Here is a 14436-nt window from a genome sequence, read left to right as displayed (position 1 = left end):
GGGTTTTTTTTTTTTTTTTGTCTTTCTTTTTCTTTCTTTTTTTCTTTTTTCTTTTTTTTTTTTTTTTTTTTTTTTTTGGTTTTTTTTCAAGACAGGGTTTCTCTGTATAGTCCTGGCTGTCCTGGAACTCACTTTGTTGACCTGGCTGATGAATCACTGTCTTAATGTCATACTGGAGATCAAACTATCAAAGAGTGTCCCTAGTCAAGAGCAGCCACTAGGTGGAGGTGGTGCTTTAAGCTAATTGCTGTTAGACTCCAGTCACTTGGTCAGTTTAGTAGAAGCAAGGAATAACTTGCTATTTTATCTGTTTTCTGGGAGAGTCTTGCCATCCAGGCTGACATTGAACTTGTTGATCCTCCCGCATCAACTTTCTAATTGCTAGGTTTAGAGATCTGTGCAGGTACAGTGGCTCCAACTTCAGAGCAACCTGTTTAACCAGAGTCCTACTCTGTATCCCAGGCTGACCTCTAACTCAGAGCTCCTCCTACCTCAGCTGTCCCAAATGCTTGGATTATAAACACAAGCCACCAAACCCAGCCAATTTCATCTTTGTCCGATGCTATAATCCAATAATAACTCACTAGGATTTAAAATTAGATGTATTTTCAACCAATATCTCCCCCCCCCCCCATTTAAACTCACATTTCATTGTGAGGAAAAGGAAGAAGGCAGCAGTTACAGCGTTTTGAGATTCTGTGGCCCCTCGGCTAGAAAGCAATTAAGTTTCTCTTCTTCCACTAAGGATCTTGAAGTTGATCATGGCTGCCAGGGGCGGAGGTCTCCTGGGACAGTCCATGGTGGTCTCGTGTTCCTGAGCCTGGCCTGACCCAGGAACCAGCAAATCTTCAGTGAAGACCATTAGTGATGGGACATACTGCAGCCTCCCAGAGGGAACAGGATGCCACAGGTCAGGAAATGTTCACAGGAAGAGGCAGGAACTCTAGAGCTTACTGGTACACAGGAGGTAGGGGGTCAACAGCACCCTCACAGAGTGCAATGGGATCATTGTCTTCACAGCCTTACTCCTGGTTCCTGTGTAGCCTCTCCAAAGGGTAAGACAGGGTTAGCTCATAAATCCAACACAGATCCACCGGTTCATCAGCACAGGGGAGACGTCTTTTCCAGCTCGTTTTCCCATCGCTCTGAGAGAGAGGTTGGGAAACAGCATCTAGCTTATTGGAAATTTTTTGTTTGTGTGTGTGTGTGTTTTTTTTTTTTTTTTCGGGACAGAGTTTCTCTGTGTTCCCATGGTGGTCCTGGAATTAACCGGTAGACGAGATTAGCCTCGGCGCCTGGCTCTGCCTCCCTAGTGCTGGGATTAAAGGTGTGTGCCATGGCGCCCGCCATATTGTGACTTTTCTTTCCTTCGAAGCCGACTTCCTGTTCCTGCCGAAAGGCTCAGATTGCAAAAACACTCTTTGACTCTTTGGTCTAAAGAAAGGACCTGGAGGCGGTCCTGGATTCCTTTCTCTTAGTACCTGGGAATGTTTCAACCTTCCAATTTGCTGTGCAGCTCCTGAAGCCCCAGTCCTGAGCTCTTTTATCACACGCGGCAACGCCCGGGCTGAGGAGGGAACACCCAGGGATTCTGGCTGTCTCTGCACCAATATTACTCTTGAAAGCTTTGCAACTTTCCAAAGATTTGAAGTTTAGTCCACACCTCAATTCAGCCCTCCTTGGTTTTTGTTGTTGTTGTTGTTGTTTTTGTTTGTTTGTTTGTTTGTTGTTTTCACTTTTGGGGGGTTTTCTCCCCAGACAAGAACTCTGTTAGCCCGAGATGACCTTGAACATGCTGAAATATTTCTGCTCCAGTTTCCCTATTGCTGGGATTACAGCTTGTACCAACATACAACTGCTTTCTGCGGTCTTAACCAAAGAACTCACCTGCACACCACGAACTTTCTCTTATTTTGCCACATGGAGAAACTCGATATAAAGGAAGTCTCATTTTCTAATCCTCCCGGTCCTTGGCCAGCTGTTTGCATATAGACACAACCATTCTCTCCCATTATCCCTTCCTGTACTCAGTGCCCAGAAGCTAAATGATACTTTCAATATGCCACCTGGAATCTCTGAGCCCACTCTGGAAATTCATTAGCTATGTGACATAAATTTCCTGTTGCTACAAGGTGATTATTTTTTTTGTGCCCCTTACATAGTTTTCTGTCACCATTTACTCTTTCTAGCCTCCAGTGACACATCTGTCCCCAGCCTGGTGGCCCTTCCTTAACAGCTTGTTGGTCCTCCACCTCTAACAACCTCTTTGTTTTTCCAGTTCCCATCCACTATGCTCAAAACCCAAAGTCACATGCTTTAAATTTTCATGTACCCGTGTCTGCTACTGATTTCCATGTCTGTTAGTTATTGCTGTGCACTAAACTGCTTTAGAAATGAGGCCAGGCCAGGCACACTGGTGTGTGCAATCCCAGCAATTGAGAGACAGAAGCAGAAAGGTACGTCCCAGGCCAGCCCATTTTACCGTATAAGTTCCAGGGCAACCAAGGCTCCATAGTGAGACTCCATCTCACAGAATACAAACACAGCTTAGTGATAAGCTACTTGTTTAGTGTTCCTGAGGCCTCAGGCTCCATCCCCAGAACTACCCATTCACACACACAAAAATTAAGAGCTGAAAACAGTAAAATCTATGATGGTTTGAATATGCTTGACCCAGGAAGTGGCACTATGAGGAGGTGTGACCTCGTGGGAGTGCATGTGGCCTTGTTGGAGGAAGTGTGTCACTGTGGAGGTGGGCTCTGAAGCTCTGCCCAGTGTGGAAGAGTCAGTTTCTCCTGCTTGCAGTCAGATCAAAATGCAGAACTCTCAGCTCCTCTTGTACCATACCATGCCTTCCTGGCTGCTGCCGTGCACCCATCTTGATAATGGACTGAACCTCTGAATCTGTAAGCCAGCCCCAGTTAAATGTTGTCCTTTGTAAGAGTTACCTTGGTCATGGTGTCTCCTCCCAGCAATGGAGACCCTAAGACATCTTTCTTATCCAAATTATATGGACCAGCGGAGCAATTCTAGTCTTGTGTGGGGTTACTTGTGCAGCTGTACGCCCCTGGTTTGGCAACTGGATGCATTGAACTCTTGGTCCCTGTGGTCCCCCAAAGGCTAAACTGGTCATGATATGGCTCCAACAGTGCCACACCCCCAAGCATATCCCCAATAGATTCGTGTGTGTACACCGTGGTACACATGCAGGGGTGTTTAAACAGCGTTATTCACAGAATCAAAGACCAAACAACCCAGTGTCTGTCCTTGCATTACATGTATTTCCTTTAGCAAATGATTTTGGGGACCACAGTATGTGAGAAGGCTTGAGAAGGAGGAATTGTTTCTCAAGCCACGGCACTTGCCCTATCTGTCCATCCAGGCATCCTTACAGAGGACTAGCCAATCAGCATGAAACAATCTGACAGGTGGTCCCTGAGCACACACGCATGAAGTAGACAACATGGCCCATGAAGTAACACTGCAAAAGGTAACCTGAGGGGCTCAGTGGATCAGACTGCTTATGAAGGAAACAGGAGGATCGCTGGGGCTTGCTGGCCATGTGCCTAGCTCCAGATTCCGTGAGAGATCATAGCTCAAGAAAATAAGGTGAAAAGAGCCAGGAAGTGGTGGTACACACCAGGGCTCTCAAGAGAAACCTTGTCTTGAAAAACAGAAGAAAAGAAAGGGGGAGAAAGAGAGAGAGAGAGAGGGAGAGAGAGAGAGAGAGAGAGAGAAAGCTCTGAACTCTGAGCATATGCATAACATACACACACAAAGTATACCACATACAACAACAACAATAATAAATGTTTAATTAGTGGAGAACAAAGCATAAACTTCTTTTTTGTTTTTCGAGACAGGGTTTCTCTGTGTAGCCCTGGCTGTCCTGGAACTCACTTTGTAGACCAAGCTGGCCTCAAACTCAGAAATCCGCCTGCCTCTGCCTCCCGAGTGCTGGGATTAAAGGCGTGCGCCACCACGCCCGGCTAAGCATAAACTTCTTAATGTAGAATTCAAATACTTCCACTTGACAGGAGACTCATTATTTCCAGGACTGTCTGGTTTGAGCTCCAAACAAAAGCTTTTCTATTATCCAGAGGGAAGCCATTCAACCTCTCTCTGTGGCTCAGCATCCTTTCTAAGTTGAAGGATCGGCTGGTGGTGTAACTTCTCAGATATTAAGGAATAAAAGTACCCAGAGATGAGAGCCAAGAAGAACCATGCATATATTTTTGCAATTCTGAAGATTCCAGGGGACGCTGGTGTTGCTGGTCCCAAACTACCCTTCGATAACTGTGAATTTCTCTGCTCCTTGACCTATTTACTATGTTTTATGCAGCTGGTAATGTAATGGTCTGTACAATGCTCCCTGCTCTATGCTTCCTCCACGCTTCCCCCTTATATGGATCCCACCCATCTCTTCAAACTCTTCCCTATGCTACTCTGGTACCCAAGTCTTCATCTTCCTTTACTGTATTACAGTATTCACTAATGGTATTTGGAACTTGCATGCATTGTCTGCAAACATTAACTATATTTGGTTATTGGGTTTATACAAATATCCAGTTATACACTGTTCTTTAAAAAAAAAAAAAAAAAAACCTGTGAGTCCTAATTAGCATTAACTATGAACTTGACACAGCCTACAATCACCTAGAAAGAGTCAACTGAGACAGAGACTGAGCTGCACAAGTAACCCCACACAGAACTAAAAAAAAAAAATTGTTCAACTGATCCATGTCATTTGGATAAGGAAGATGTCTTAGTTAGGGTCTCTATTGCTGTGAAGAGATACCATGACCAAGGTAACGCTTACAAAGGACTACATTTAATTGGGGCTGGCTTACAGGAGTGGAGGTGCACACCTTCAATCCCAGCACTCTAGAGACAGAGGCAGGTGGACATTGAGAATATGAGGCCGTCCGTGGCTTCACCGAAAAATTCTATCTAAGAAAGGGATGGGGAGGGAGAGACAGCTAAGAGAGAGTCCATAAGTCCATAGTGTCTTTATAAGGTAGATCTGTGGGCATGTCTGTGAAGGATTATGGATTATCCTGACATAATTGACAAGGTCCCAGCCCACTGTGGGCAGCACATTCCTACAGGTTGACCTAGGCATACAAAAGGCAATTCATGAGTGAGCCAGAGAAGGAACCAGGAAGCAGGATTCCTCCACACACAGTTCCTGCCTCCATGTTCTTGCTTTGAATTTCTGCCCTGACATCCTTTAGTGACAGATTTTGACCTGGACATGTAAGCCAAATAAACCCTTTTCACCCTAAGTTGCTATCTGAGTGCATTATTACAGCAACAGAAAGAAAACTAGAGTCCTGTGGTGCCATGGATGAAAACCAGTGTCTCACACCTGCCAGGCAAGAACTTTACCAAGGGAGCAGTAGTAACTCTAGCTCTGCAGCTTCTCCCTCCCTCCCTCCCTCCTTCCCTCCCTCCCTCCCTCCCTCCCTCCCTCCCTCCCTCCCTCCCTCCCTCCCTCCCTTCCTTCCTTCCTTCCTTCCTTCCTTCCTTCCTTCCTTCCTTCCTTCCTTTCTCTTTCTTCCTTTCTTTCTTGTTCTTTACTTATTTATTCCTCCCTCCCATTTGTCCCCTCCATTCCTCTCTTTCTTTCTTTCTCCCTCCCTTCCTTCCTTCCTTCCTTCCTCCCTCCCTCCCTTCCTTCCTTCTTTCTTTCTTTCTTTCTTTCTTTCTTTCTTTCTTTCTTTCTCTTCTTTCCTTTCTTTCTTTCTTCCTTTCTCTATTCCTCCCCCCCTTCCTCCTTTTTGTTCTGTTTTCCTGTTTTCCTTCTTTCTCTTCCTTCATTTCTTATGAAACCTAGTACAGTACCTCACATATAATAAATACCCACAAGAGTCATGTCATGCTTGAACATTTGAATGAATAAATGATTCATCATGGCATTATGTGTCAGAAAGAAATCAGATGTTTTAAAGTTCAGCATTGTTTTCTAGATTGTGGAGAAAATAGTCAATGTGGAATTCCCCTAATCTTGAAAGAAGCAGTCTAATGTAAACAGCAGTCTGCTCTGCTCCTCAGCTAACAGTATTAGGGCTATCTAAAGTAAGTTTATCTTGAGATTCAACTTTCTCCCTTCAGAGTCAAACACAAGGATATTTGCTATCACTGCTTCTGCCCCACAGTTCAAACACACAGAGCATATTTCTCATGTGATTTTTGGCATCACTTAAATAAAAACTAGCTCCATAGAGCATTGCTTGGTGGGATGATTTCAGCAGCCTCTTTAAACACTTGCTTTATCCCAATTACATGTCAAAAAAAAAATAGTGTGAACTCCCTGCCCGGAAAACAGCCAATCGTACTATCAATATAGAGAAGTTATTTCAAATTTTAAAGTTAAAAGAAGGAAGTGTTTTGAATGTTGCCTAACTCAGTATTGTGGGAAAAAGTTAGAAAACTTTCAGAACCTGCCACCCTACTTTGCATTTCTGTTGAATACTTAGTTGTTGTTGCTTTAACCAAACTTGAAGTATTTATCTCATAAATCAAATATTGATTCATTATGTTTGGCAGAGGAAAGAACTCTGTTGTACATGACCAAATTATTGATCCAGCAGAAGTGTAGTTGCGAGTCATTGAAGTTTACTGTAAAAACTGTAAAGTGCCGGGCGTGGTGGCGCACGCCTTTAATCCCAGCACTCGGGAGGCAGAGGCAGGCGGATTTCTGAGTTCGAGGCCAGCCTGGTCTACAAAGTGAGTTCCAGGACAGCCAGGACTATACAGAGAAACCCTGTCTCGAAAAAAACAAAAAAACAAAAACTGTAAAGTACTAATTCCACAGATCTGAAAGCATTTTTTAAAGATACATATTTATTTTGTGTGTGTGTGTGTCTGTGTGCACACGTGCACCTGAGTGTGTTTATGGTACTCTCTGAAGAGAAAAAAAGGTTAACAACATGATGTACTAACCAGAACCCTGGAGCTCTTGTCTCTAGCTGCATATGTATCGAAAGATGGCCTAGTCGGCCATCAATGGAAAGAGAGGCCCATTGGACTTGCAAACTTTATATGCCCCAATATAGGGGAATGCCAGGGCCAAAAGAATGGGAATGGGTGGGTAGGGAAGTGGGGGGCGCTATGGGGGACTTTTGGGATAGTATTGGAAATGTAATTGAGGAAAATATGTAATAAAAAAAAAAAAAGAAAAAAAAAAAAAAAAAGGTTAAATCCCCTGGAGCTGGAGTTATAGGCAGTTGTTAGATGTGGCATGGCTGCTGGGAACTGTAGTGGAGTCTCTGGAAGAGCAGTGCTGTTAACCCCTGAGCCATCTCTCCTGCCTCTCTGAAAACATCAAATCATTATATCATCATCATCATCATTATCATCATCATCATAATTTTTGAGACAGGGTTTTTTGTGTGTGTGTGTAACATCCTTGGCTCTACTGGAACTCTCTTTGTAGGCCAGGCTGGCCTCAAACTCACAGAGATCTGCCTGCCTCTGCTTTCTATGTGTAAAAGCCAGCAGCACTGTTAGCATTTCTTCTAGGCTCCACCCCACAGTTACCTAGCAACAGCCAGATGTGTTTGACTCACTATAAAAGGGGCTGCTTGCCCCCTCCTCACTCTTTTGCTCTTCTTCTTCCTCTCTTCCCTTTCTGTCCTCTCTCTCCTTATTCCCCTCCCCCGTCTCCATGTGCTCATGGCCAGAGTCTCTCTCTGTCTCTATTCCCTCAACTTCCCTCCCCATGCCCTAAATAAACTCTATTCTATACTATGGCTGGTCCCTCAGGAGGAAGGGATGCCTCAGCATGGCCCTACAGAGGCCCCCCTTCCCACTGCACCCCCCAACCCCCACCCCCACCCCGCACCATAGGGCGAATCTATCAAACACATCCCTGGCTTCTTTTTCTTTTTATAAAACACGACAAGCATCACCACTCCTGGCCTCTAAAAACATTTTCAATCATGGTGTATAACACCACTACTTCAGCTAAATGAAATACCTAATAGAGGCAATGTCATATTTGGGTAGAACATACATCACACACGAATCTTAATCATCTTATATTAACCATTTGAAACTTTTTAGACTCAGACTCCTATCCTTTAATCAAAATATTCAGCAAATAAATACAGTAGAAATAAAGAAAAAACTCCCAGAAGGTAAAGTGAAATGTTTTTGTTCTCTCTCTCTCTCTCTCTCTCTCTCTGTGTGTGTGTGTGTGTGTGTGTGTGTGTGTGTGTGTGTGTGTGTACGGACTTGCACCTGCTGTTGTGACCATAAAATGAGAAAGAGCTGTAAGAATATGTTCTGACCCAGTGTGGGGGAAGGGGGTGCCTCAGCGGGCCCATGCCGAGGCATCCCCTCCCCCTGAGGGACCAGACACACACCCATATAGTATAGAATAGAGTTTATTTAGGGCATGAGGAGGGGAGTTAAGAAAGTAGTAGAGGCAGAGAAAGTCAGAGAGAAGGAGGGAGTAGATAAGTATAGGCTGGCAATGACCACGTGGAAAGAGGGGGGAAGGGAATGGGGAGAGAGGAAGCACAAGGGTGTAAGAGAGAGGAGGAGGGGCCAAGCAGCCCCTTTTATAGTGGACCAGGCCTACCTGACTGTTGCCAGGTAACTGTGGGGCGGAGCATACCTGGCTGCTGCCAGGAACTGTGGGGTGGAGCTTAGACAGAACACCAACACCTGCTACATCTCCTGTATCACCTTCAGAGGACAACTTTGCAGAAGTCAGCTCTCTCATTGAACCTCGTTTGGAACTGAAATCTCTTGTTTCTGCCTTTGAGCTGCATACTCCAGGCTGACCTGCCAGCTTCTGGCCAGTTCTCCCTCTTTTCCGTCTCCCATCTTGACCCAGGAATGTTTGGAGTACAGACATGCATCCATCTTTTATCCACTGAGCCATCTCCCTTACCCTGACTATCTTTCGTTTCTGATGATGAACATTTCACAGGACTTCTGAGTTTGCCAAACTCTCGTTCAGCCGCTAGTCCAATGGTTCTCAACCTGTGGGTCATGACCCCTTGGTGGCTTGAATGACCTTTGTGCCGGTTCTTATATCAAATTATCTTACATTTAGGATATCTACATTACAATTCACAAGAGTAGCAAAATTACAGTTATGAGGTAGCAGTGAAATAATTTTATGGTTGGGGGGTCACCACAACATGCGGAACTGTATTAAAGGATCGCAGCATCAGGAAGTTTGAGAACCACTGCTCTAACCTGAGCTCCTCAAAATGAAGCAACACGGGCTAACGACATGGCCAAGTCCAGGAGGACAGAAGCAGCCCTGGGATTCTTAAGGAAAAGTAGTAGCCCGATGAACCCAAGGCCTGTCTCTGTCTCTATTTTATAGGTGGGGACATTGTGGAACCAAGGCCACCTAATGCATACAGCGCGGGGTCAGATTTCCTATTGTTCCTCAGGCTGGTTCCATCTATTCTTCTGAGATCCAGGAAAAGCCAGACGTGTAAGAGCATCAGGAGCGCAGCGGTTAAGAGCACTGACTGCTGTTTCAGAGGTCCTGAGTTAGCTCAATTCCCAACAACCACATGGTGACTCACAACCATCTGTAATGGGATCTGATGCTCTCTTCTGGTGCACATGAAGATAGCTACAATATATTCATGTAGATATATAAAAAGGGAAAGAAAGAAAGAAAGAAAAAAGAAAGAAAGAAAGGAAGGAAGGAAGGAAGGAAGGAAGGAAGGAAGGAAGGAAGGAAGGAAGAAAAAAGGAAGAAAGGAAGGTAGGTGACAGATTTCAAATACCTAAAACATAAAAAAAAAAAAAAAAAAATGACCCAAGCTTTTCAACTTCAGAGCCAGGCCTCCTGGGCACTTTCACTGTACATAGTTTCTGGAAAAGAGATTGGCTATAGATATGCTGGTAAACACTCATCCACCCCAGCCCTCCGGAGGCTAAGGCAGGAGGCTCATGGGCTAAAGTTCAGCCTGGACTATGACGTGATTTCAATGCCATCTTGGGCTACTTAGTGAGGCCCCATATCAAAAACAAAAACCCACCCCTGCTTGCTGCCTGTTGTGATTTGAATAGCCCTGCTTCCACATCCCTCCATCATGATGAGTTCCCATCCTAATGAACTTCCTACCTCATGCTAAGACCAGAAAGATGAAACTCTAGTGCCATGGACCAAAACCTTCAGAACTAATAACCCAAGGCAGATCTCTGCAGGGTCCTTTGCAAACGCTGCTGTTCTCTGGCGTATGTCTTTGAACAGGAAGTTGAAATCCAACCCTGGCAACCATGCCTACAGTTAGATGGGACTTGATACCATCATAACCCAGGTTTTAGGAAAACAAAGGGACAGCCCCTGTACACTCCAGCTGACAAGGAAAAGATCGCATCTCACCCAACAGTGGCTGTAACTCTGAAATGAGTTGATTGGGGTTTAGAAAGTCCAATATGCAAAGAAGTTTACACACACAGTGGAAGTAGGAAAGTTGTCCTGCAATCACCTCTCACAACAGCATTGTGGTCACTGCCTGGCATGTGCCCCAAATGTAGGACATTTTTAAACAGTAAGGACACCTCTCAACAAACCCAGAGCCCCGAGGTCTCTGCTAGTAACAGAGTTAGCAGTGAAAGGTAGTTCCATGAATGATGGCTTTCTGAAACTAAAAAACGCCCTGGACCAAGCAGACCAAGGTACTTTTCTTATCATAGCTTTAAATTAGATCAAATTTTTAAAAAATAAAAATATGGCAGGGCAGTGGTGGCACATACCTTTAATCCCAGCACTTGGGAGGCAGAGGCAGGAGGATTTCTGAGTTCAAGGTCAGCTTGGTCTACAGAGTGAGCTCCAGGGTAGTCAGGGCCACACAGAGAAACCCTGTCTCGAAAAAAAAAAAAACAAAAAACTAACAATAATAATAATAATATCGATTATACTCAAGATACTGGGATTGACGAATAATACAACAACGTTATTTTTCAAACACATATATTAGATGGACGTAAGGTTCACATAAGAAACCCTAATCTAGCTGGGCATGGTGGTGCACACCTTAATTCCAGCACTCAGAGAGACAGGTGTGGCTAGATTTCTAAGAGGCCAGCCTGGTCTATTGTAGTAAATTCTAGAACAGACAGGGTTACATAGAAGACAGCAGAGTCTCAAATAAATAAAAAATGGAGAAAGAAGGGGCTGGAGAGAGAGAGAAAGAGAGAGAGAGGGAGAGAGAGAGATAATTGCATAACCATGAAACTCAATTGCATTGATTTGCTTTCTCCAAACAGAGCATTTCTCTAAGGACCTGCTCTGCTGTACTGGTTTCTAATGGATGTTGGTTTCTATGCCCTTCTCCAGCCCCTGCTCCACGGTTACTCTGTTTTGCCTCACAGAGGATGTGAAACTCTAAAGCCCGGTTGATCTCATGATTGTACGAAAGGATCCCCCTTTGACGATTTTCTTTTTTTTTTTAAGACAGAGTCTCAGTATATGGCTCTAGCTGTCCTGGCTGCCTTGCCAAGCTCACTATGTAGATTAGACTGGCCTCGAATTCACAGAGGTCGACCTGCCTCTGTCTCCTTAGTGCTGGGATTAAAGGCGGGCACCACTGTGAGCTTGGCTTCATGTGGCTCGCATCATTTTAGTTTCCCAAGACGACTTCCGGAAGTGCAGTTTCCCTGGAAACCAGCATGGCAGGTCTAGGGAGTCAGAGTTTCATAGGATTCTTATTCTGATTCTTTATAGGAGGGCGGATGAATCACACAACTTAAATACACACAGAAAATGAACGTTTGAAATGTGTAGCTCTGAGGTCCCTTTTTTAATGATCTCCAATTCATATCTACTATATCTTGTGCTAGACAGATAAAACAATTTCCTTCATAAAACTAGAATGATTTCATTATTGCTTTTATAGTCAGGTCTCTGGTTTTGGGGGATTTTTTTTGTTTGTTGGTTGGTTGGTTGGGTTTTTTGGTTGTTTGTTTGTTTGTTTTTGTTTTGTTTTGCTTGCTTGCTTACAGGCTTGCTTGGGTAGTTTGCTTTAGGTTCATGTATGTAAGTTGTATGGGTGCTTGTGTGAGGGATTGGGTGGGTGAACATGCATGTGATGTGTTCATATGTATGGAGGTCAGAGGCCAACCTCAAAAGTCATTCCTCAGGAGCCATCTGCCTTGCTTTTTTAAGACCACTGGGACCTGGAGGTCACCTATTAGGCTAAGCTAGCTATCCCATTAGCTCCAGGCACTCTGTGACTCTTTGAAGCACTGGGATCACAGGCTTGTGCCACCAGGGTGTGATGTTTAGGTAAGAGCTTGCACAGAAAGCACTTTATTGGCTGACTCTTTCCCCCATCCTCTACCTTTCTGTTTGGTTATTTGTTTGTTTGTTGGTCTATGTAGCCCTGGCTGTTATGGAACTCACTATATAGACTAGGCTGCCCTTGAACTCATAAGAGATTCAACTGTCTCTGCTTCCCAAGGACTAGGATTAAAGAGGTGTGCCACAATGACTGGCAGTCTGGATATATATATATATTTTTTAAATCAGGGTCTCACGTGGCCCAGGCTGGCCTTGAACTCCTGATCTTGTCGTCTCCAATTCCAACATAGTATGCACCATCATACCTGGGCCAATTTGCTCTTTTGGATAAATTGTTGCTCTCTATGAATTGAAATTTTATATTGTTTTATTTTAATTTGGTTGAGAGTCTCATGTATCCCAAATTAGCCTTGAACTGGCTATGTAACTAAGGATGGTATTACACTTGTGACGCTCCTGCTTCACTCTCCTGGTTCTGGGACTTCAGGTGTGTAGCACCAAATCCATTTTAAATAGTATTCGGGACTGAACCCATGACTTCATGCATGCTAGGCAGGTATTCTATTAAGTAAACTACATGTGCATGCTTGGGAATGTATGTGGACCACATGGTGGACCATAAACAGAAAGCAGAAGGCAGCATTGGACCCCCGGAACTGGAATTCCAGATGATTATAAACCATCATGAAGGTGCTGATAATCAAACCCAGGTCTTCTGCCAGAGCAACAAATGCTCTTAAGTGCTGAGCCATCTCTCTAGCACATACGTGGAGGTCACCAGGCTTGGCGAATCATCTAACTGCCTCTCTAATATATAGTGGGTTTTGTTTTCTTTTGGGAGTCAGGGTCTCTCTCTCTCTCTCTCTCTCTCTCTCTCTCTCTCTCTCTCTCTCTCTCTCTGGTCTTAGCTGTTCTGGAACTCACTATGTAAACCAGACTGGCCTGAAACACACAGCGAGTCACCTTTCTCTACCTCCTAAATGCTGGCGTTAAAGGTGTACTGGCATGGTGGTTTTACCCATGCTAAACAAACACAAAGTCAAGTCTGAGTGCTTCAGACAAGAGAAGAAAGGTTGCTTTTTTTTTTTTTTTTTTTTTTTTTGGTTTTTTTGCATAGTCTAGAAGTCTTTGCTACTAGTTTCATAACATCCGACACCCCAGATAGGATAGGTGTCAAAGAGGAAAGGGGAGCTAATTGAGCACAAGTTCACATTCATGTGACTTTCCCACGTCGGTGCCAGCAAAAAAAAAAAAAAAAAAAAAGCCAACGCATAAGTACAAAATAGCTTTTGAAAAAACAAAAAAAAAAAAAAAACAACAAAAAAAAACATGACTAAGCAAAACTGGCGATGCCAAACTAGTTCTTCTTTTCGTAAAGGACTTGAAACTTGCTAACTTACTAGGAGTGCGTTTCTCATGCCCGGGGACCATTTTCACATCCCTCCTTCGCCAGCTTGGTATTTCCTTCCCTATTACTTAAAAGGTTTCTAGATATTCTGAAAGGGGAGAAGTTGATGAAGATAGATGCAGGTGACTTAAACATTTCTCAAAGGGTAAGGATAGGAATTTCTTCGTTGGATTTGCTTTGCAGAGAGCAAGAAACTTTGATTATTTACTTAATTTTGTTAATCATGGGGGGGCGAAAGTTAAATCTGTATTAAAAGTAAATATGAGTTTAATGTTTGTTCAAGTGAATGAATTATTTTTAAGGCTCCTTCATTATTATTTTATGTGTGTGTGTGTGTGTGTGTGTGTGTTGCTTGCATGTATATAATGTATATATGCATGTTCAGGTGCTCTCTACCACCCCTGAAGCCAGAAGAAGACATTGGAGCACCTGCAATTGGATTTACAGGTGGTTGTGAAACACCATGTGGGTGCTGGGAACTGAACCTGGGTCCTCACCCAGACCTACCTCTACAGAAGACCAGATGAAACAACTAGCCTCATGGGACTGAACAATCATGAGATTCCATCAATATAGAGAGACATTCCATAAGTTCTGTGACTCTAGATAATCCTGACTAATCTATCTATCTATCTATCTATCTATCTATCTATCTATCTATCTCATTGGACAGTCTCACTATGGTCTGAAACTTGCTATATAGCCAGATAGTGAATGCCTGTCAGGTGCTGAGATTACAGACTTT

Source organism: Mus caroli, unplaced genomic scaffold, assembly GCF_978045245.1.
Source record: "Mus caroli unplaced genomic scaffold, Mus_caroli_1 scaffold_9, whole genome shotgun sequence".
Taxonomy (NCBI): domain Eukaryota; kingdom Metazoa; phylum Chordata; class Mammalia; order Rodentia; family Muridae; genus Mus; species Mus caroli.
The sequence above is the reverse complement of the archived record's forward strand: the minus strand, read 5'-3'. Positions refer to the sequence as shown.